We start from the raw sequence: 15,780 nt of genomic DNA on the forward strand, positions 1-15,780 counted from the left end.
TCCCCCTTCACCTAGGAAAGTGCCCTTCTGACTGCGTCTCTGCTCCTAGGCCACACTGAGCCCACCACACACCACGCCGATAGGTCAGAACAAGTTTTACAGAAGCAGGGCAGGGGTGCATTGCGTGCCCTAAGATCTGGTTAAAATATTAATCCAAGGGCTCCATCGGCAGGACCCCAGCACCTCCTGTCTCCTCAGGCAGCCTAGCTCTCAGCAGCTGCTGCTGAGAACTCACTCACAAATCTGATAAGAAACCTCTTTGCAGGCCCTCCACATCAAGACCTGCCCCCTACCTCCCCCCACCCCCATATATCTTTAAGGAAAGCCTGTGATGGACCTTATTAATGAGAGAGGATAGCTTGCTTCTTACCGAGCTACCTGGGAGAAACAGACAGACAGACTGGCAGGCGCACACTCGGGCACACACACACACACCTGGACCCCATAGATATACCTCAGACAGTCCCTCTGTCCTACTAATATATCCAGAGAGACTTGGAACTCCCCACAGGCTCCTAGCTGAGTTAATTAACAATTGTTTTATTGCAAGTCAAACACAGCAGCATCAAGAGACAAAACAGACAGTGTTCACTAGAACAAACCTAGTCACTCAAAAGACACTGGAGTTTCCACATAAGAAGTACAAACACAACGCCGGAGTGATGATAACTCCTTTTCTCTACATCAGAGCCTTTCCTGTAAAATATCCTAAGCCTTTGTTCTAAATAAAAGTAAGATGATTTCTATAGTGAAGTCTGAACACTTCAGGTTCAGCAAAAGTGAGATCAGCTAGACTTGCAAAGTTAAGAAAATTGGCTGTACCCCTCCTCCTTAAGCTAATAGAATCCAACTGTTGGAGCATGACATCATTCCTGAGCCCCAAACCCTGAGCAGAGAGTACAGACACTCGCCTGCCTCCCAGAAAACAGCCCACGACAACGATGGCCAGGAAAGGAGGAAAAACAATCTGAGCCCGGGGCTGACCTTACCTGAAAGTCCCGGTGCTTTCCTGCCCACTCCATTCTTGGCAGAGTTTGGCTCACACCACAGTCTGTTAGGGAGCCCAGGGCCCCCAAATCCACTCACTTAGCTCTGATACCTGCTGCGAGCTTCCCACAGCTCCTTCCTCTGACCTTTCGTGGCGCTCCTTCCAGCCAAATGAACAGAGCTCGGCTAGCCGGCCAGGCCAGTTGTCATGGAGACCCTGTTCTCGCCAGCACTAGCTCGCCGGCGCTCGCTCGCGCCCTCTCCCTCCCTCCCTCCCTCTCTCTCTCTCTCTCTCCTCCCCCCTCTCTCTCTTTCTCTCTCTCAGCTCTGGGAGGCTTCCATGAAACAGCACTGTCTTTTGATCAGCTCAGTTTTTGCACGCATTCCACTCCTCCTACCTCCCTTCCAGTCAAACAAGGGCTCTGGGCTGCTCCTGGGAACTTGCTTAAACAGCTCAGAGGGGAGAAGGGAGAAGACAGTGAGTGGACTTGTTTTCCTCCCCTCCAGTGTCTCCTTATTTTTTATAACTTGGAAGCATCCCACAGCGGGGGGTGTGGGGGGGAGGTAGCTGGAGCACTAGGAGGGAAAGCAAGCCCTTTCTCTGGGTCCTGAAATATGGTGCTAGACGGACCCAGATGCACTGCCTTGACTTGTTTGTGCACTTGGGATTTTCCGGGCAGCAGCTGAGGCGGAAATGCATTCACATCCCAGGAGCTCGCCTGGACTGGCCTCTCTGCTTACCTTGCTGCCTGCCCAGGTCGTGGCGATGGCTTTAACCAGTGCAGGGACTCATGGTACTAGTGCTGGTGCCCAAGCAGTCTCTCATCTTCCTGCAATGGAGAGGAAAGACACTAGGTCAGGACCAGTTAGAGTCCTGGACAAGTCCAGAGTCATAGCCCAAGCAACAAAGGTGATATAGCTACATTCTCATCTCTCTTCTCTGCTCTGGGCCTGCAGCTAAAGCCCAGACCTCCTGTGAGCTGCCATCTTGGCCAGTAAGAGTACCACCCCTGTCCAAGAGCTGGCACAGTGCACGGAAACAGCAGGCCCTCTAAGTTTAATCCCCCTGGGTGCATTTATGCTTTTACGTGAACTATTTTGTTTAATCCTCAGAACCTTTCAAAATAAACTGGACAGATATTATCACCATTTTATAGATGGGAAACTGAGGTTCAGAGAGATCAAACCTTTAGCCCACAGTCACAAAACTAGTTGTGCAGTCGAAAAATAGAGGCAGTTGGCTGCCCCCTAGTCCAGTGCACTTTCCACTAATGTACCCTGCCATCTGATCTTACAAATGAACCAGTTATGAAACACAAGGCAGGTTTCCCAGGGGAAGGTGGGGGATCTTTCTGAGTGATGATGAGGTAGGCCAGACCACCCTCCTTTCAGTCCAAAGACTTGATAGCATCCACGAGATGTGGAAGGATGGGGGCACATTTTAGAGGAAAGAAGTCCTGCCCTATAGCTATAAATTATCTTATTTTTTTTCCAAAATACTCACACAAATCTTGGCTCACCTGTTCAACACAATAGGCCTGAGAGTTAGGGCTAATATTATTGTACTAATTTATGAGATTTTTAAAAATCTGAAATAGAGGTCAAATGACTTGCCCAAGGTCACAGAACTAGATGATACCAAATCCAGAAACCATACTTGAGCCTTTCTACTCTCTTCCATGTATATTAAGCACAGTAGTTCAAGGGCACCAGGAAGAGCAGGAGTCAGAAGACCTTGGCAGTGTCTGGCTCCACCACTAGCACCGTGCCCTTGGGCAAAGTCATCTAACCTCCAGTTTCTGTCTGTAAACCCTCTCACAACTGAGAGGGCTGAGGTGAACATAAAGAGAGATAATGTGTGAAAGTATTCTCCTTAAATCAGGCACTGAGCTAGGAACATCATTCATCTCAGCTGCTCTTCACCACAGACAAACAACAAAAACCTGGGACAGTTGCCATCCCCCCAAGAAGAGCACAAAAAGCCTCAAAGGGGGTACACACCCAATCACCACAGAAATGCCCAATCTCACCCAAATGCCAGCTTAGGAATCCCTCATCGTGTCCCAAAGTGTGCAAAGAGAGGACGAAACGGCAAGTTCAAGACCAACAAATCCCTAAAGTCTCTTCCTCTTCCCACTCCCAACAGGTGTCCCTCAGCTCTTTTCCTGACTCTCAAAATGCACAGTCTACTTGCCCCATCTTCCTACTGAGAAAGGATAGGTGATGCTCATCGATTTCTAAAATAAGGTATTATTCACAGTTTTAATATTATCACCACGATTTACTGATCACCTGCCATGTATCAGGCATTTTTTCCAAGAAGTGAAGGGGGCCAGGGGCCCAGGCGAAGCTGATATAAGTCAGTCTTGAAAACAATCTAAACTTCAAAAAGCCCTCCAGACCAGACACAGAATGCAGGCCATGCTCCCCCTAGTGGTGCGCCGAAATTATACAGGTTTCCTAGGGCCTGTCTGCAGCCAGAGGCAACTCTGGATGGGCCCCAAGCTGGAGAACTGGAATCCCTGCTTGGGTGCTGCTATTGTGTCTGAGCTCCTTGAAATGGGCAAAGCCAGCAGACAGCTGAATCCTTCTGCCGCTTCTGTGAGGCTGGATTCAGATCAAACCTACCTGTCCTGTCTCGAAGGATAGGGCTTTAAACAGCCCTAAGTGGCATACTTGTGCCAAAAACCTGGGAGACATCCGTCTCCCTACCTCTCTCTCCCTTCATCCAATCCATTTACCAATTCCAAATAATTCTACTTCCAAAATGTGTCTTTTACCTGTCCATTTTTCTGCACCTCCATTGCCACCCAAGTCCCTCCCCTTAATTATTGCAAAAACCTCCTAATTGCCGCAGCTTCTAATCCCTTCTCCACGGAGCTGTCTGAATCACCTTTTACACAAGAGCCTGGCATTTCCTACCATGCTTAGGATAAAAATCTAACTTCTTACCTGACCTACGAGGCTCAGCACGATCCTTCTCCAGCCTCCTCTATGTTTCCTTCCCTCCCCCTCTGTATGCTAGCTACATAGGCCTTCCTGTAGTTCCCCAAAACTCCCAGATTTTCTTCGGGCCATTCCCCTTTGCCTGGGACACTCCCCCACACCCTAGTCTTTGCCTGGCTGACTCCTACTCACCATGCCTTGACTTGCCTCTCACCTGCTTGGAGAGTTCCTGCGTGATCCTCCAATCTAAACGAAAACTTATCCTTCACAGCACTCACCACAATTTGTTATTGGGTATCTGTGCAATTTTTGTTTAATGTCAGCCTTCCCCCTGACTCCTTAGGAGCAGGAATCTGGACTGTTTTTTGGTGACCACCGCATTTCCTACATTCAGTGCAGGGACCACCTCACAGCTGGCACTCAGTAAATATTTGCTACATGAATGCGGAAAAACCCATCTCTTCCTGTCTTACAGGAAGAAGCAGCTTAGAACAGCTATTTCATGTCACTCATTGTATTTTTTCATAGACTAACAAACTGTAATTACATCTCCTTTCTTCATGTGTCCTGCCTATTGGCTCAACCAAAAATTCCTGTAAAGTCTCCCTGTGGTTTGTTTCCCAGAACTTCCCTCATAAGGTCACTCTTCTGGGGACGCGCTCCAGGGTTTTACAGCCTCTCCCATTACCTCAGTGCCCACTCACAGGCGCTCCACCGCTGGTGTCACTGCCAAACCAAGCGGGACGCAGCAGTGGCCCAGATCCCACAGATGAGAATGCCCTCTCAAGTCAGCTCCAATCTGGGACAAAAACACTTTCTCTCACCTCCACTGTGCAAGTCACTGTGCTTACAGAAAATATGTTGTTACTTAAGTCCTGGCTGGGTGGCTGAGTTGATTGTAGCATCATCCCAAACACCAAAAGCTGGCAGGTTTGATTCCCAGTCAGGGCACATACCTGGGTTGTGGGTTCAGTCTCTGGTTGGGGCACACAGGGAAGGGAACCGATCAATGCTTTAAAATTTGGAGATAGATGTAAAAGGTTTGAAAAAAATGTTTCTCCATTACTAAAATAAAATTTGAAAAGTCTTGTCTGGGGGGTGGAGATAATAAGGCGCAAATAACAAAACAAGCAGTGACTAAGTCCAACCCCCTCTCAGGAGATACAGTTCCACCTAAGCCTGAGACCCTTTCTGGATTCATCTCCTGCCCACTCACCCTGCCGCCGCCACCCCATTATAGGCACAACCACAGCATGTCACCTCAGGCTCTAAAAACGGCATGCTCCTTCTCCCTCTCCACACCTCTCACACTGTGACCTTCCTCTGAGGGCCTGTCCTTCCCCAACTAGCAAAATCTGGTTGCCTTCAAGGCCAAACCCAGTTAACACCTCCTCTGTGAAATATTTCTTGACCTCCTGGCAGGATCTGTTTGTCTATTGGCAAGCCCACAGCAGTTGGAAGGTACATTTGTTATGGTATTTACATCATTTTATCACTGTTACTTGTACCCCTATCCACCTCACAGTCCTGAATCCCTTGAAGTCTATCCACTATAGTATATCATTCACAGTGGGCAACTGATTAATATGTGTGGGATAAATAAATCCCTGAAAAAGACTCTAAAAAACAAAAACAGAAACAGTTGTCCTCTCCGTAAGATGAGAGAATTTCAGTGGACAGACTTATATTGTACCAACTTGGTACATGTAAGATTTTGTAATAGATTCTAGACTTGGTCACTAGAAGAATTGATCATATTTTCTTGTCTTTTTAAAAACAACTGAAATTCTGTTGAAAACACAGGACCAGAGTAAATCTTTTAAAGTCACTCCTCACTTTTTAATCAAAGGAAGAATCAAGAAAAGTAAGCTATTGTTTTAATACTGCTGGTTGGATGTTAGAATGCCTAAGGGAGGCAACATACCATCAGATGCCTCTGGGGAGCCTAGCCCCCAATGCCCACCAGGTCGGGGTCCAGCGGCATCTCCCCTGAAGACATCCAGTTCTACCTAGGTCATCTCGAATCGACATGGGTCCTGCCTAGTTCTCCTACACTGGGCTCTGGCTGCCAGGTGAGCAGGCAGGCTTTGCACAAAAGCCCTTCTAGGGCTTTCCAATTTCCCTTCTCCACCTCTGAGAGGCAATGTGCAGTGGGGCAGTTAAAAACCCAGAAGTATAGAGTGGCACACTGGAACCCAGGTCCTGCTTTCTAGGGTAGGGACAGTTTGAGCAAGTCCCCGTGCCCCTTAGGACCTCACCTTTTTCCTGCATATAATGAGAGGGTTGTTGGAACCAGCTGTTCGCCAATGGTCCTTCTAGCTTGAATGTCCTACTACACTGTTCTATTGAGGTCACCTAGTCCCGCTGCTTTCTAAATGAGTTCAAGCAGCAGCAGGAGCTTGTTTTAGAGGCTACGGAGTCTCCACCTACCCTTTCAGCAGAGCCCCTGACCTGGGGCTCTGGAGACATCTGCCTGGAATCAGACACAAGACTATCACTAATAAAAGGCTGCCTTTCCTGGAGGAAAAGATGGGAGACTCAGGCTTCCTGCCAAGGGAAGACTGGGGAGAGGAGAAAGGCACCAACCACAGGAGGGGGAAATTAGGAAAAGGCCTGGGAAGGGCCTGGGAGAAGACTGAGGCTCTGCCAGGGACTCACTGCTAGCCATCATCTGAAACAAAGCCGCTTTACAAAGCAGAAGAACTGGCAATACATAACTAAGTCCTCCTGGAAGATAGTCTGCCTATTGCAAATCAAGCAGTCTCTTTGAGGGTGCTACTAAGGCCTTTGAACCAACAAAACAAAAGTCTCCCTCCAGATGGCAATCCCAGCCCCCTCTGTCTGAGCCACATCTGGCAGGACCTCCGGCAAGCTGGTCACTGCTACACATACTTGCTTGCTCAGCCTTCCTGGGAAAATAGAGAAATGTCCATTCTACACACAAGTCCCGGCATTTATGGACAGGAACTCTCCCAGGGCCTTGCCCTAATCCCACCTGCCTCCCACCCATCACTCACTCCTCACCCTCCGAGCTATACCCCCCAACCAACCCTAAGGCTGTGAACTAGAGAAGTGTGGGATTGAGCCTATAATTATCCTATAAGAGATCCCACTTCCCGGTGGTGAAACAGTTGATGAACATCTCCAGGCTGGGCTGAGCACGCTGTCCTTCAGTCTGCCAGCCTTCCAGCCTTCCAGCCCTAGTTCACCTCTCCTCAGCTCACAACCCTCCACACGAAACTCAAAGTTCAGGTCCCCAGGGCACAAGGTACTCAGTGGCTTGATCCAGCCTCTTGCAATATCTGTCACAATGCTCATCTAAGGCTGACTTCCTGGGATTTCTCAAATCCACAGGCCCCTAACCACTGCCCCTTGTTAAGTCCAAGCATTTTAACACTTGGCCACATACACACAGTCTTGGGGCCAGAACAGACTGTACCGGGGAGGCAATATCCCAGGCCCCTCTAAAAGCACCATTTTACCCTTTCAGAATGGGGTTCTCATGCTTACTTGCTTAGAACTCTGAGCTCGACCAAGATATGTTTTATTATTATTACTATTTTATTGATTTTAGAGAGAGGAAGGAAGAGAGAAACATTGATTTATTGTTCTACCTACCCATGCATCCATTGGTTGTCTCCTGTATGTGCCTTGACCAGGGATTGAACCCACAACCCTGGCATATCAGGATGATGCTCCAATCAACTGAGCTACCCAGCCAAGACTCAACCAAGATCGTAATCTGTCATGACCAAAGCTGCAGAATGAACAGTCAGGGTACAAAGTGGGGGGGGAAAGGAAATGAGAAATAAGAGAAACAGAGACTCAAATGGCTTTTCCATGATATAACCAAGAAAATCTCTTGAGCCTGGGAAAGGAGTATATCACAAAATAAGCTCTGGGCCAAGCTGGGGAATGTGGACCCAGACTGTGTCACCTCTATGCCATCTCCGCTGATTCCCCCCAGCTGGACTAGATCGTCCACCCCTACCCCTGCCCTCCTTGGAGCAGTCTGCTACTCCAGTGTCAGCTGTGCTCACTGCCTTGTACTTTGGTGCACCAGGCTAATTCAGCCCAAGTCTCCTTCTAGCCTCTAATAGTCTTCAGTAAGAACAATGTCTTAATTCTAAAGCCTCTAATAGTCTTCAGTAAGAACAATGTCTTAATTCTGAATCCTGGTTTGGGACTCTGCACCAAGAACAATTAATAAATTTTTAATATATGAACTAAAGAAACCAACCAACCAGGTAATCAACCTAAGTAATAAGGGATCAACAATATCACCATAGAACCTAAACCATTTGGTGCTTGACACCCCAGAGTGGTCCAGGGTTTTCTAGATACAGTATGCATACAAGATGACCACAAGTAGTATATGGACAAACATTTTTTAAGTTTTCAGTATTTTTATATTTTCCTTAATGTGCATAAGAAGAAAAGATAATCAGCTATTAACCCCATTTTCACTGATCTCTTGATTAGACCAATGCTAAAGAAGGTATATAAGTTTTTTATTTGCTTTTAGTATTGTTTTGCTCAAATCAATGGGTAAAAGTTTAAAGAGAGTCAGGATACTTGCAATATGTCTCTTCCAGAATATGTATTAACTACAATGGCAGAAATAGTGAACTTGACAGTGGAGAAAGCTATGGTGTTCTTTCCCAAAGTCCATAACCTCAATCTAATCATGAGAAAAAATCAAACACACCTAACTTGAGGCATGTCATATAAAGTGCCTATCCAGCACTCCTCAAAAGTGTCACAGTCATAAAAACAAGGACAGACTGAGGAACTGTCACAGATGGGAGGAGACCAGAAGACACACCAACCAAATGTAATGGGAGATCCTGGATTAGGTAAATCCTGGAACAGAAAAAGGACCTTAGTGGGAAAAACTAATGAAATCCAAATCAAGTCTCTAGTTAACTAAGTTTATGCTTACATTATACCCACTGATAACTGTGCTACAGTTACGTAAGATTAGGGGAAGTGTTTTTACAACTGTTCTGCAAACCTAAAATTACTTAAAAATAAAAAGCTTTCAAAAAGCCAACTTAAATAAATAAATAAAAGTACATATGGTACAAATCATAAAGGTGGGCAGCAATTACTATAGTCACTCTTCACACCCCACATCCTAGAAAAGCTGCTCCCGGAATAAGAACTGTGGATGTAGAAGAATATTTAGTAAAATAGGTAAGTGTTTGCTTTATGTTGCTTGGGAAAAAATAAATTATCCCATTTTGTTAAAGAATACATATCACATATATAATGCACTAGAAAAAATGTCTGTGTTAAAAATAACCTATGCTGAACAAAATACAGATGGCATTTATTAAACAGGAAATGGGACATAGCTCTTGGACCGTAACTTAGCTAGATCAATTAAAATGCTCCTACCCTTTGACTCAATATCCTTATTTTTAGGAAGTTATACTAAGAAAAAAATTCCAAACATGAGGGGGGAATGCATGTTCCCTGCATTATTTATAATAATGAAACAACTCCCATGTCAATCATTACTAGACTTGTAAATTTTATACTATATTATATACTATATCATATTTATAAAAGTGCACTTTCATAAATGTAATATAATATGTACATGTGTGAGAAACCCTGTGTGTGTGCATGTGTGTATAAAACTGAACCGAAAAGGTTTCTCAAAATAATACTTATCTTTACCATGTGTGATTTTCTCTGTTACTTTCTATACTAGTCTATTACATTAAGAAAACAGTTTGTTAGAGACCCACTAACTTGACTCCACGACCAACTGGCGATGACCTGCAATGTGAAAAACATCACACCAAATCAGTAATTTTCAACCAGTGTGCTGCAAGAGTTCTTAAAACATTCAATACCTGACTGTTTATTCAGGGACACTGACCTCTTTTCCCTCAGACTGTCAAATAAAAAAATGACAACAGCCAATACAATAGTTGTTCAGTGTGAATGAATCAAAAGTATACCTATTTTTTGTCAGATTGGCAAAAAAATATATTTTTTGGTGCACCACAGAATTTTAACCATCAGTTTATGTGTGCCATGAGATGAAAAAGGCTGAAAATCAGGGCACCGGATGGACTACTGTGCAGCCATAAACAAGATGACTACAATCCACAAACTGGTCAGGCTCTAGGGAGAGAAAGGGTGAAAGAAAGATTGGCTTTTCACTATGCTCTTTGTACCTTCTGAATTCACAATCCATACATGCATTACTTTATTTAAAAATTAAGTGATGACTGTGAAGAACTGCACAGCATCAGACAAAGCTAATGCTGGTTATGCATGACAAAGCCATAACTACACTAAAAATGTAAAATCCCATACAAGTGAAAAAAAGTATACCAAAACAATAACTGCATGCTGGCCATTCCTTCCTTTTTACTAAGTTCTAAATACTTTACACTGTTAATATTTTATTTCTACAATTTAACATATATGTTTATTTTCTCAAAGTAATGCAGTTGTTCACATAGAAGATTTCAAAGCTAATAGTAATGCTCAGCTGGGTAACAGGTACCTGAACATTCACATTTGAACTGTACATATAAAAATATACTATCCATATTTTTTTAATAACATTTTCAAATGAAAGATTTCAAAAGTGGACCCTCTTTCCAGGCCTGCCTCTCCTTACCCTCAAACTCAGGAAGATACTCCCAACAAAGTGCTGGGAGAAGATTTAAAACCATCAGTCAGTTGGATACCTTTCATCCTTGTAAAGAGGTTCTAAAATGGACCACACCACCACTATGGCTTCCTAAGATTTTCATTCAGAACTTTGTACATGGGTTAGTGCCAGCATTCCATTCACATTCAGGACTCTTTGATCTTCTTTGCTTTCCCGCTTCCCCCATCAAGTCATTGTTCATTCCTTCATATTTTTTTATTGTTTTATTTATTAATTTTTTGGGGGGGAGGAAGGGGAGAGAGAGAGAAAAAGAAACATAGATTTGTTGTTTCACATATGCATTCATTGGTTGATTCTTTTTTTAATTTTTCTTATTGTTGTTCAATTACGGCTGTCCCCATTTTTCCCCCATTGCTCTCCCCTGCCCTGCCCACACCGCTTTCCACATTCAGTCCTCCCCGCAACACTGTCCTTGTCCACGGGTCCTTTATACATGTTCCTTGACTTGACCCTTCCTCTTTTTTCCCCCTCAACCCCCTCCCCCCTCCCCTCTAGTCACTGTCAGTTTGTTCTTTATTTCCATGTCTCTGGTTCTATTATGCTCACTTGTTTGTTTTGCTGATTAGGTTACACTTATAGGTGAGATCATATGGTATTTGTCTTTCACCGCCTGGCTTATTTCACTTAGCATAATGCTCTCTAGATCTATCCATGCTGTTGTGAAGGGTAGGAGCTCCTTCTTTCTTTCTGCTGCATAGTATTCCATTGTGTAAATGTACCACAGTTTCTTGATCCACTCATCTACTGATAGCCACTTAGGCTGTTTCCAGAACTTGGCTATTGTAAATAAAGCTACTATGAACATCGGGTGCACCGGTTCTTTTGAACTGGTATTTCAGGGTTCTTATGGTATAATCCCAGCAGTGGGATCATCAGGTCAAAAGGCAGCTACACTTTCAGTTTTTTGAGGAGATTCTATGCTGTTTTCCACAGTGGCTACACCAGTCTGCATATGTGCCCTGACCAGGGAATGAACCTGCAACCTTGGCATATCGGGATGATACTCTAACCAACTGAGCTACCTTGCCAGGGCCCATTCCTTCATATTTTTAATCACATATAACCTCTTCTGAGCAAAGGGACAATTTCTTATTCCTCTTTAAATTTCCAACAGACTGTAATGTAGGGGATTTCTTTACACATTATAAGTGTTCCATAAATATTTAATAAATTAGCAATATCATAGGCAAAACTCCAGAACAGAGTGTATGAACTATGAAATGTGGCAAAGACACAGAAGGGAGCATTGATCACTAGAGATTAAGTACAAGTCATGCTAAAAAAAAAGTAATTACTTTTATTTAATGAACTTAATATAGAATTATTATAAAGAATAAAGGAGATAACATAAGTAAAATACCCAGCAATAGATAGCAAGTGGTCTATAAATAATAGTTTGGGTTTTTAAAATAACATGCATGCATATTTTCAGGATACATACAGAGGTCTGGAAGAAGTAAGGCCTGCTTCAGTGTGGTTAGTAGGGTAATAATACAGGTGTAATCATTTATAGTTTTAATTTCATCATTTCACCTAAAATGGCATACGGTGTACTTGAGTGTGATATTGTTATGTCATAGAATTATTATGTCACAGTGTTATTTGTGCCAGACCCTGTATTTGCCTATGGTATACATTACGCACCATATAAACACATACATATGCACACACACATCAAAGAATGCAAGAATGTCAGGGGCTGGGTTTCAAAAAAGGCCCTCTTGATTTCGTGGATAAAACAGAAATGCACTGGCCACTGGACAGTCTGGTAGCTCAGGACAGCAGGCCCAAACAGCACTGTGGAATGGATCCACACCAGCTGGGAAGAGGTGCTCTGGAAACCCTAGAAATCCAGACACTCCCCATCTGTTCTAGATCCTACCATGGTCACCCTTTTCTTTGATGACTTAGAGTAGACTTGCATATCAAAAATGGACATGATAAATTAATGGGGAGGGATAATCAATACACTACAGAGAATCAGGGAAAAAGGGCCTCCACAAACTGAACCATAACAACATGAAATTTTAAAAGGACAAAAGATACCATTTTACCCAAGTTTAGAGAAAAGTTCATGACAACAGAATAAAAATGTATATGTGAGAGAGACGAGGAATATGAGTCAGCTGATGAGTCAAGGTGATCGAGTTTCACTGACTGAAATACAGAGCACAGGTCAGATGAGGTCCATGCCTTATTCTGTTCCATTCTGGTTAGAACAAGTGTGTATCCAGGGGCCACACACTGTATTTGCAGACCCAGGGGTAAATGGAGTCTTAATAACATCTCAGGCAAGCACACTGAAGGAAAAAAGAAAATCAAGTCTGTATAGCCCCCTCAACTGCGAAATAAGGTAACAGGCCTGGCTCATGAGGCTCTTGAGTCCTCCTGCAGAACAGGAAGATAGAAAACTACACTTTAATCCCATGGAGTCAGCTCGGAGGACTGGTGGCTAAAGAGTTTACAGAAAAAAGAGACAGCTGAGCCCTGCCTAATCTGCCATTTGTCCCTCCTGCTACTCACATGAGAACCTCCCATTTGGGGTTCTGACCATCCAAGCTTTAGCAAGGGCACAGAGCAGCTCAGGAATCCAAACAATCTGAGCCATTATCTCCCCAAACCATGGTTAACCATGATGAGAATTACAAAGTGATATTTTTAACTATCAGAGTGAATTCTTGTGGATCTTTAACCTCCTACACTAAGCTGTCATCTGATAACTGTTTGTGAGCTAGGACTCGGCTTGACCGTTGTCACTGAAACTGAAACATTACACAGCAGGAACGCAATGTGTCAGCTCTGTCAGGCATGGCTGGGATACATACATACCAGCTTCTCTCCCGTAATGGGAAGCTACGGTGCTTCTTCTGAGGGAGGACCCAAGAAGGATCAGGAAGAGAAAAGAGCAGTGACCCCTCAAAATCTAGTTCCTATCCTAGGATCATGAAGGTGGCCCTGGTCTACAGATGAGTACCATACTAAATAAGTACAAATGTGCTACAGTAAAAGACACCATTTTTTACACCACTCTCTCTCTCTTTTCCCCAAGGGTGGGAACCTAGAAGTTTCTCATTTGTGTAAGGGTTAGCTCCTTCCCTGACAATACATGCACTAGATGCATCCCATTTTTACTTACTGGGTTGGCCAAAAGGTTCGTTTGGTTTTTTCTGTAAGCTGGCTCTAATAGCACTTAGCTGTCTTTAACATCATTCAAAACAATTTTGTTAGATTGTATTGTGACAGCTATCATATCATTGTGCATTAAAACAAACTTATCAAAATTGGTGATTTTTTTGCAGCCACTTTAATATTGATAATGGAGGAAAATATGCAACTTTTCCAGCATATTATACTTTATTATTTCAAGAAAGGTAAAAATGCACCTGAAATGCCAAAAAAAAACTTTGTACAGTATATGGAGAAGATGCTGTGACTGATCAAATATGTCAAAAGTGGTTTGTGAAGTTTTGTGCTGGAGATTTCTTGCTGGACAATGTTCCAGGGTTGGGTAGACCAGTTGAAGTTGATAGCAATCACATCGAGACATTAACTGGGAACAAACCACATTATACTATGCAGGAAATAGCTGACATCCTAAAAATATCTAAATCAATAAAGCTATTGGTGAAAGTAAAAAATGTGCTTTTATTTTATGGAAGAAAACATATGGACTTTCTGGCCAACCTGATAGAAGAGAGTTAGTTTGACTTCTGTATAAAAAAGAGGTGCTTATAAACATTCATTCACTTAGAGATCAACACAGAAGAAAAGAGAATACCATGTAAAGTATATGATTGTCTAACCACTAAGCTGTCCACCAAAAACCAATATGTAAAAATAAAAAAAAAAATAGAGGGGTCTATACAGTAGGGGGTAAAAAAGCAGACCCTGGATTTCAAGGAAGGGCAGTGGGTGAAATGAGAGGAAAAACAAAAGAATGTGGAGGGAGAGCAGAGAGTAATTTAAGGTCCTAAAGCACAGAAACCCGAGGAAGCTTGTTTGGAAGTCTGAGAACAGCGTATTTGGGGGAATTCCTGAGCATTACTCCCAGGATGTCAAGAAACATATTTAAGTACCACTTAGTCTTCCGAAGGAAAGAAAGAATTCAGAAAGCCTATTATTCCCCCCATGCCTGGGTTCCTTACCCTGGGTTAATGTGATTGTCCCCAGCCCCATGTAACTGGTTGGCTAACACTGCTAGTGACTGGGAGGAGGGAAGCAGAGTAAAAAAGAACAAAGGGTCAAAGACTACTCTCCCCAGCACAGCAGATGCCAGCAGAAGACTTTTTTCTCACAAGCCATGGGACTGCATAGGCTACAACTGGGAGACACTGGCTCTCCTCAAACGAAGGAAGTCAACCATTTTGAGAGTCCTGAAGGTGATGACAGACTGCAGCCACTCATCCCTGATGCAGAGGCTTACCACCTGGGGCCAGTAATGCACAGACACACCTCTTCCAAGGAAAAGGCCTGCAGGAGCTGGGGAGGGCAAGTCCACTTAGGGAAAGTTCAGCAAGAAGATGAGGCTTGACTCTGTCTATGTACTCCAAGAGAGTTACCACTGCTTATTAAATTACTGTTCCTCTTCAGACTTGGAATTCTGTAAACACAGCCAGCAGAAGCACAGCTAACCAATGAGACAATCACAGAGGGCCAGAGACTGAGGGAGATCGGCAAGCGGGTCAGAGGCAAAGATGGACACTCTAAATTGGGATTTGGAGGTTTGCAAAAGGTCTCCAAGGATTCTGAAGGCGACCCTCATCTCTATTTTTCTTTCCGCCAAGTGATCTCTCTCCCTGCTCTCTCTCCTGCTGTATAGAGCAGTGAGAACAGTCACCAGAAGGGACGATCAAGAGCTATTTTAATAGAATACAAGAACTTGAAGATGCCTGAATGTGGAGGTGAGGAAGGATAACTCCCAGTTCTGGCTCAGATCGCTGAGCGCCCGTCACCATGTCAGGAAATATAGACAAAACAATATTACAAGGTACTTTGCAGTAGTCATGTCTGACTTTAACCAAGAGGAGAGATTGCTCCAACACAGGAAGCTATTCTGACAAGATATACAAGAGTGGAGAGGGTAGGCGTGGCGAAAGGGGAATGAGACAAGAAAAACAGTGAAGAAAGAAGAATAAAGAGGAATGGAAAGA

At 43.8% G+C, this 15,780-nt stretch overlaps 1 protein-coding gene across 7 annotated transcripts in view; it reads right to left on the reverse strand.

Annotated features, from left to right (window-relative positions):
- Positions 1–15,780, reverse strand: part of DENND2B (DENN domain containing 2B) — a 157,703-nt gene that overhangs the window by 104,732 nt on the left and 37,191 nt on the right. For 4 of the 7 annotated variants that reach the window (XM_045825313.1, XM_045825310.1, XM_045825311.1 and 1 more), the window contains one exon: positions 1,729–1,817. The exons of 2 other annotated variants lie outside the window; for them this stretch is intronic. The gene's annotated coding sequence lies outside the window, so the exon portion shown is untranslated. Of the gene's footprint in view, positions 1–989; positions 1,235–1,728; positions 1,818–15,780 lie in introns of those variants that run through there. One more of the 7 variants, XM_045825309.1, reaches the window with a different exon arrangement.

This window comes from Phyllostomus hastatus, unplaced genomic scaffold (genome assembly GCF_019186645.2).
Source record: "Phyllostomus hastatus isolate PE091 unplaced genomic scaffold, TTU_PhHast_1.1 phas_scaffold_585, whole genome shotgun sequence".
Taxonomy (NCBI): Eukaryota; Metazoa; Chordata; class Mammalia; order Chiroptera; family Phyllostomidae; genus Phyllostomus; species Phyllostomus hastatus.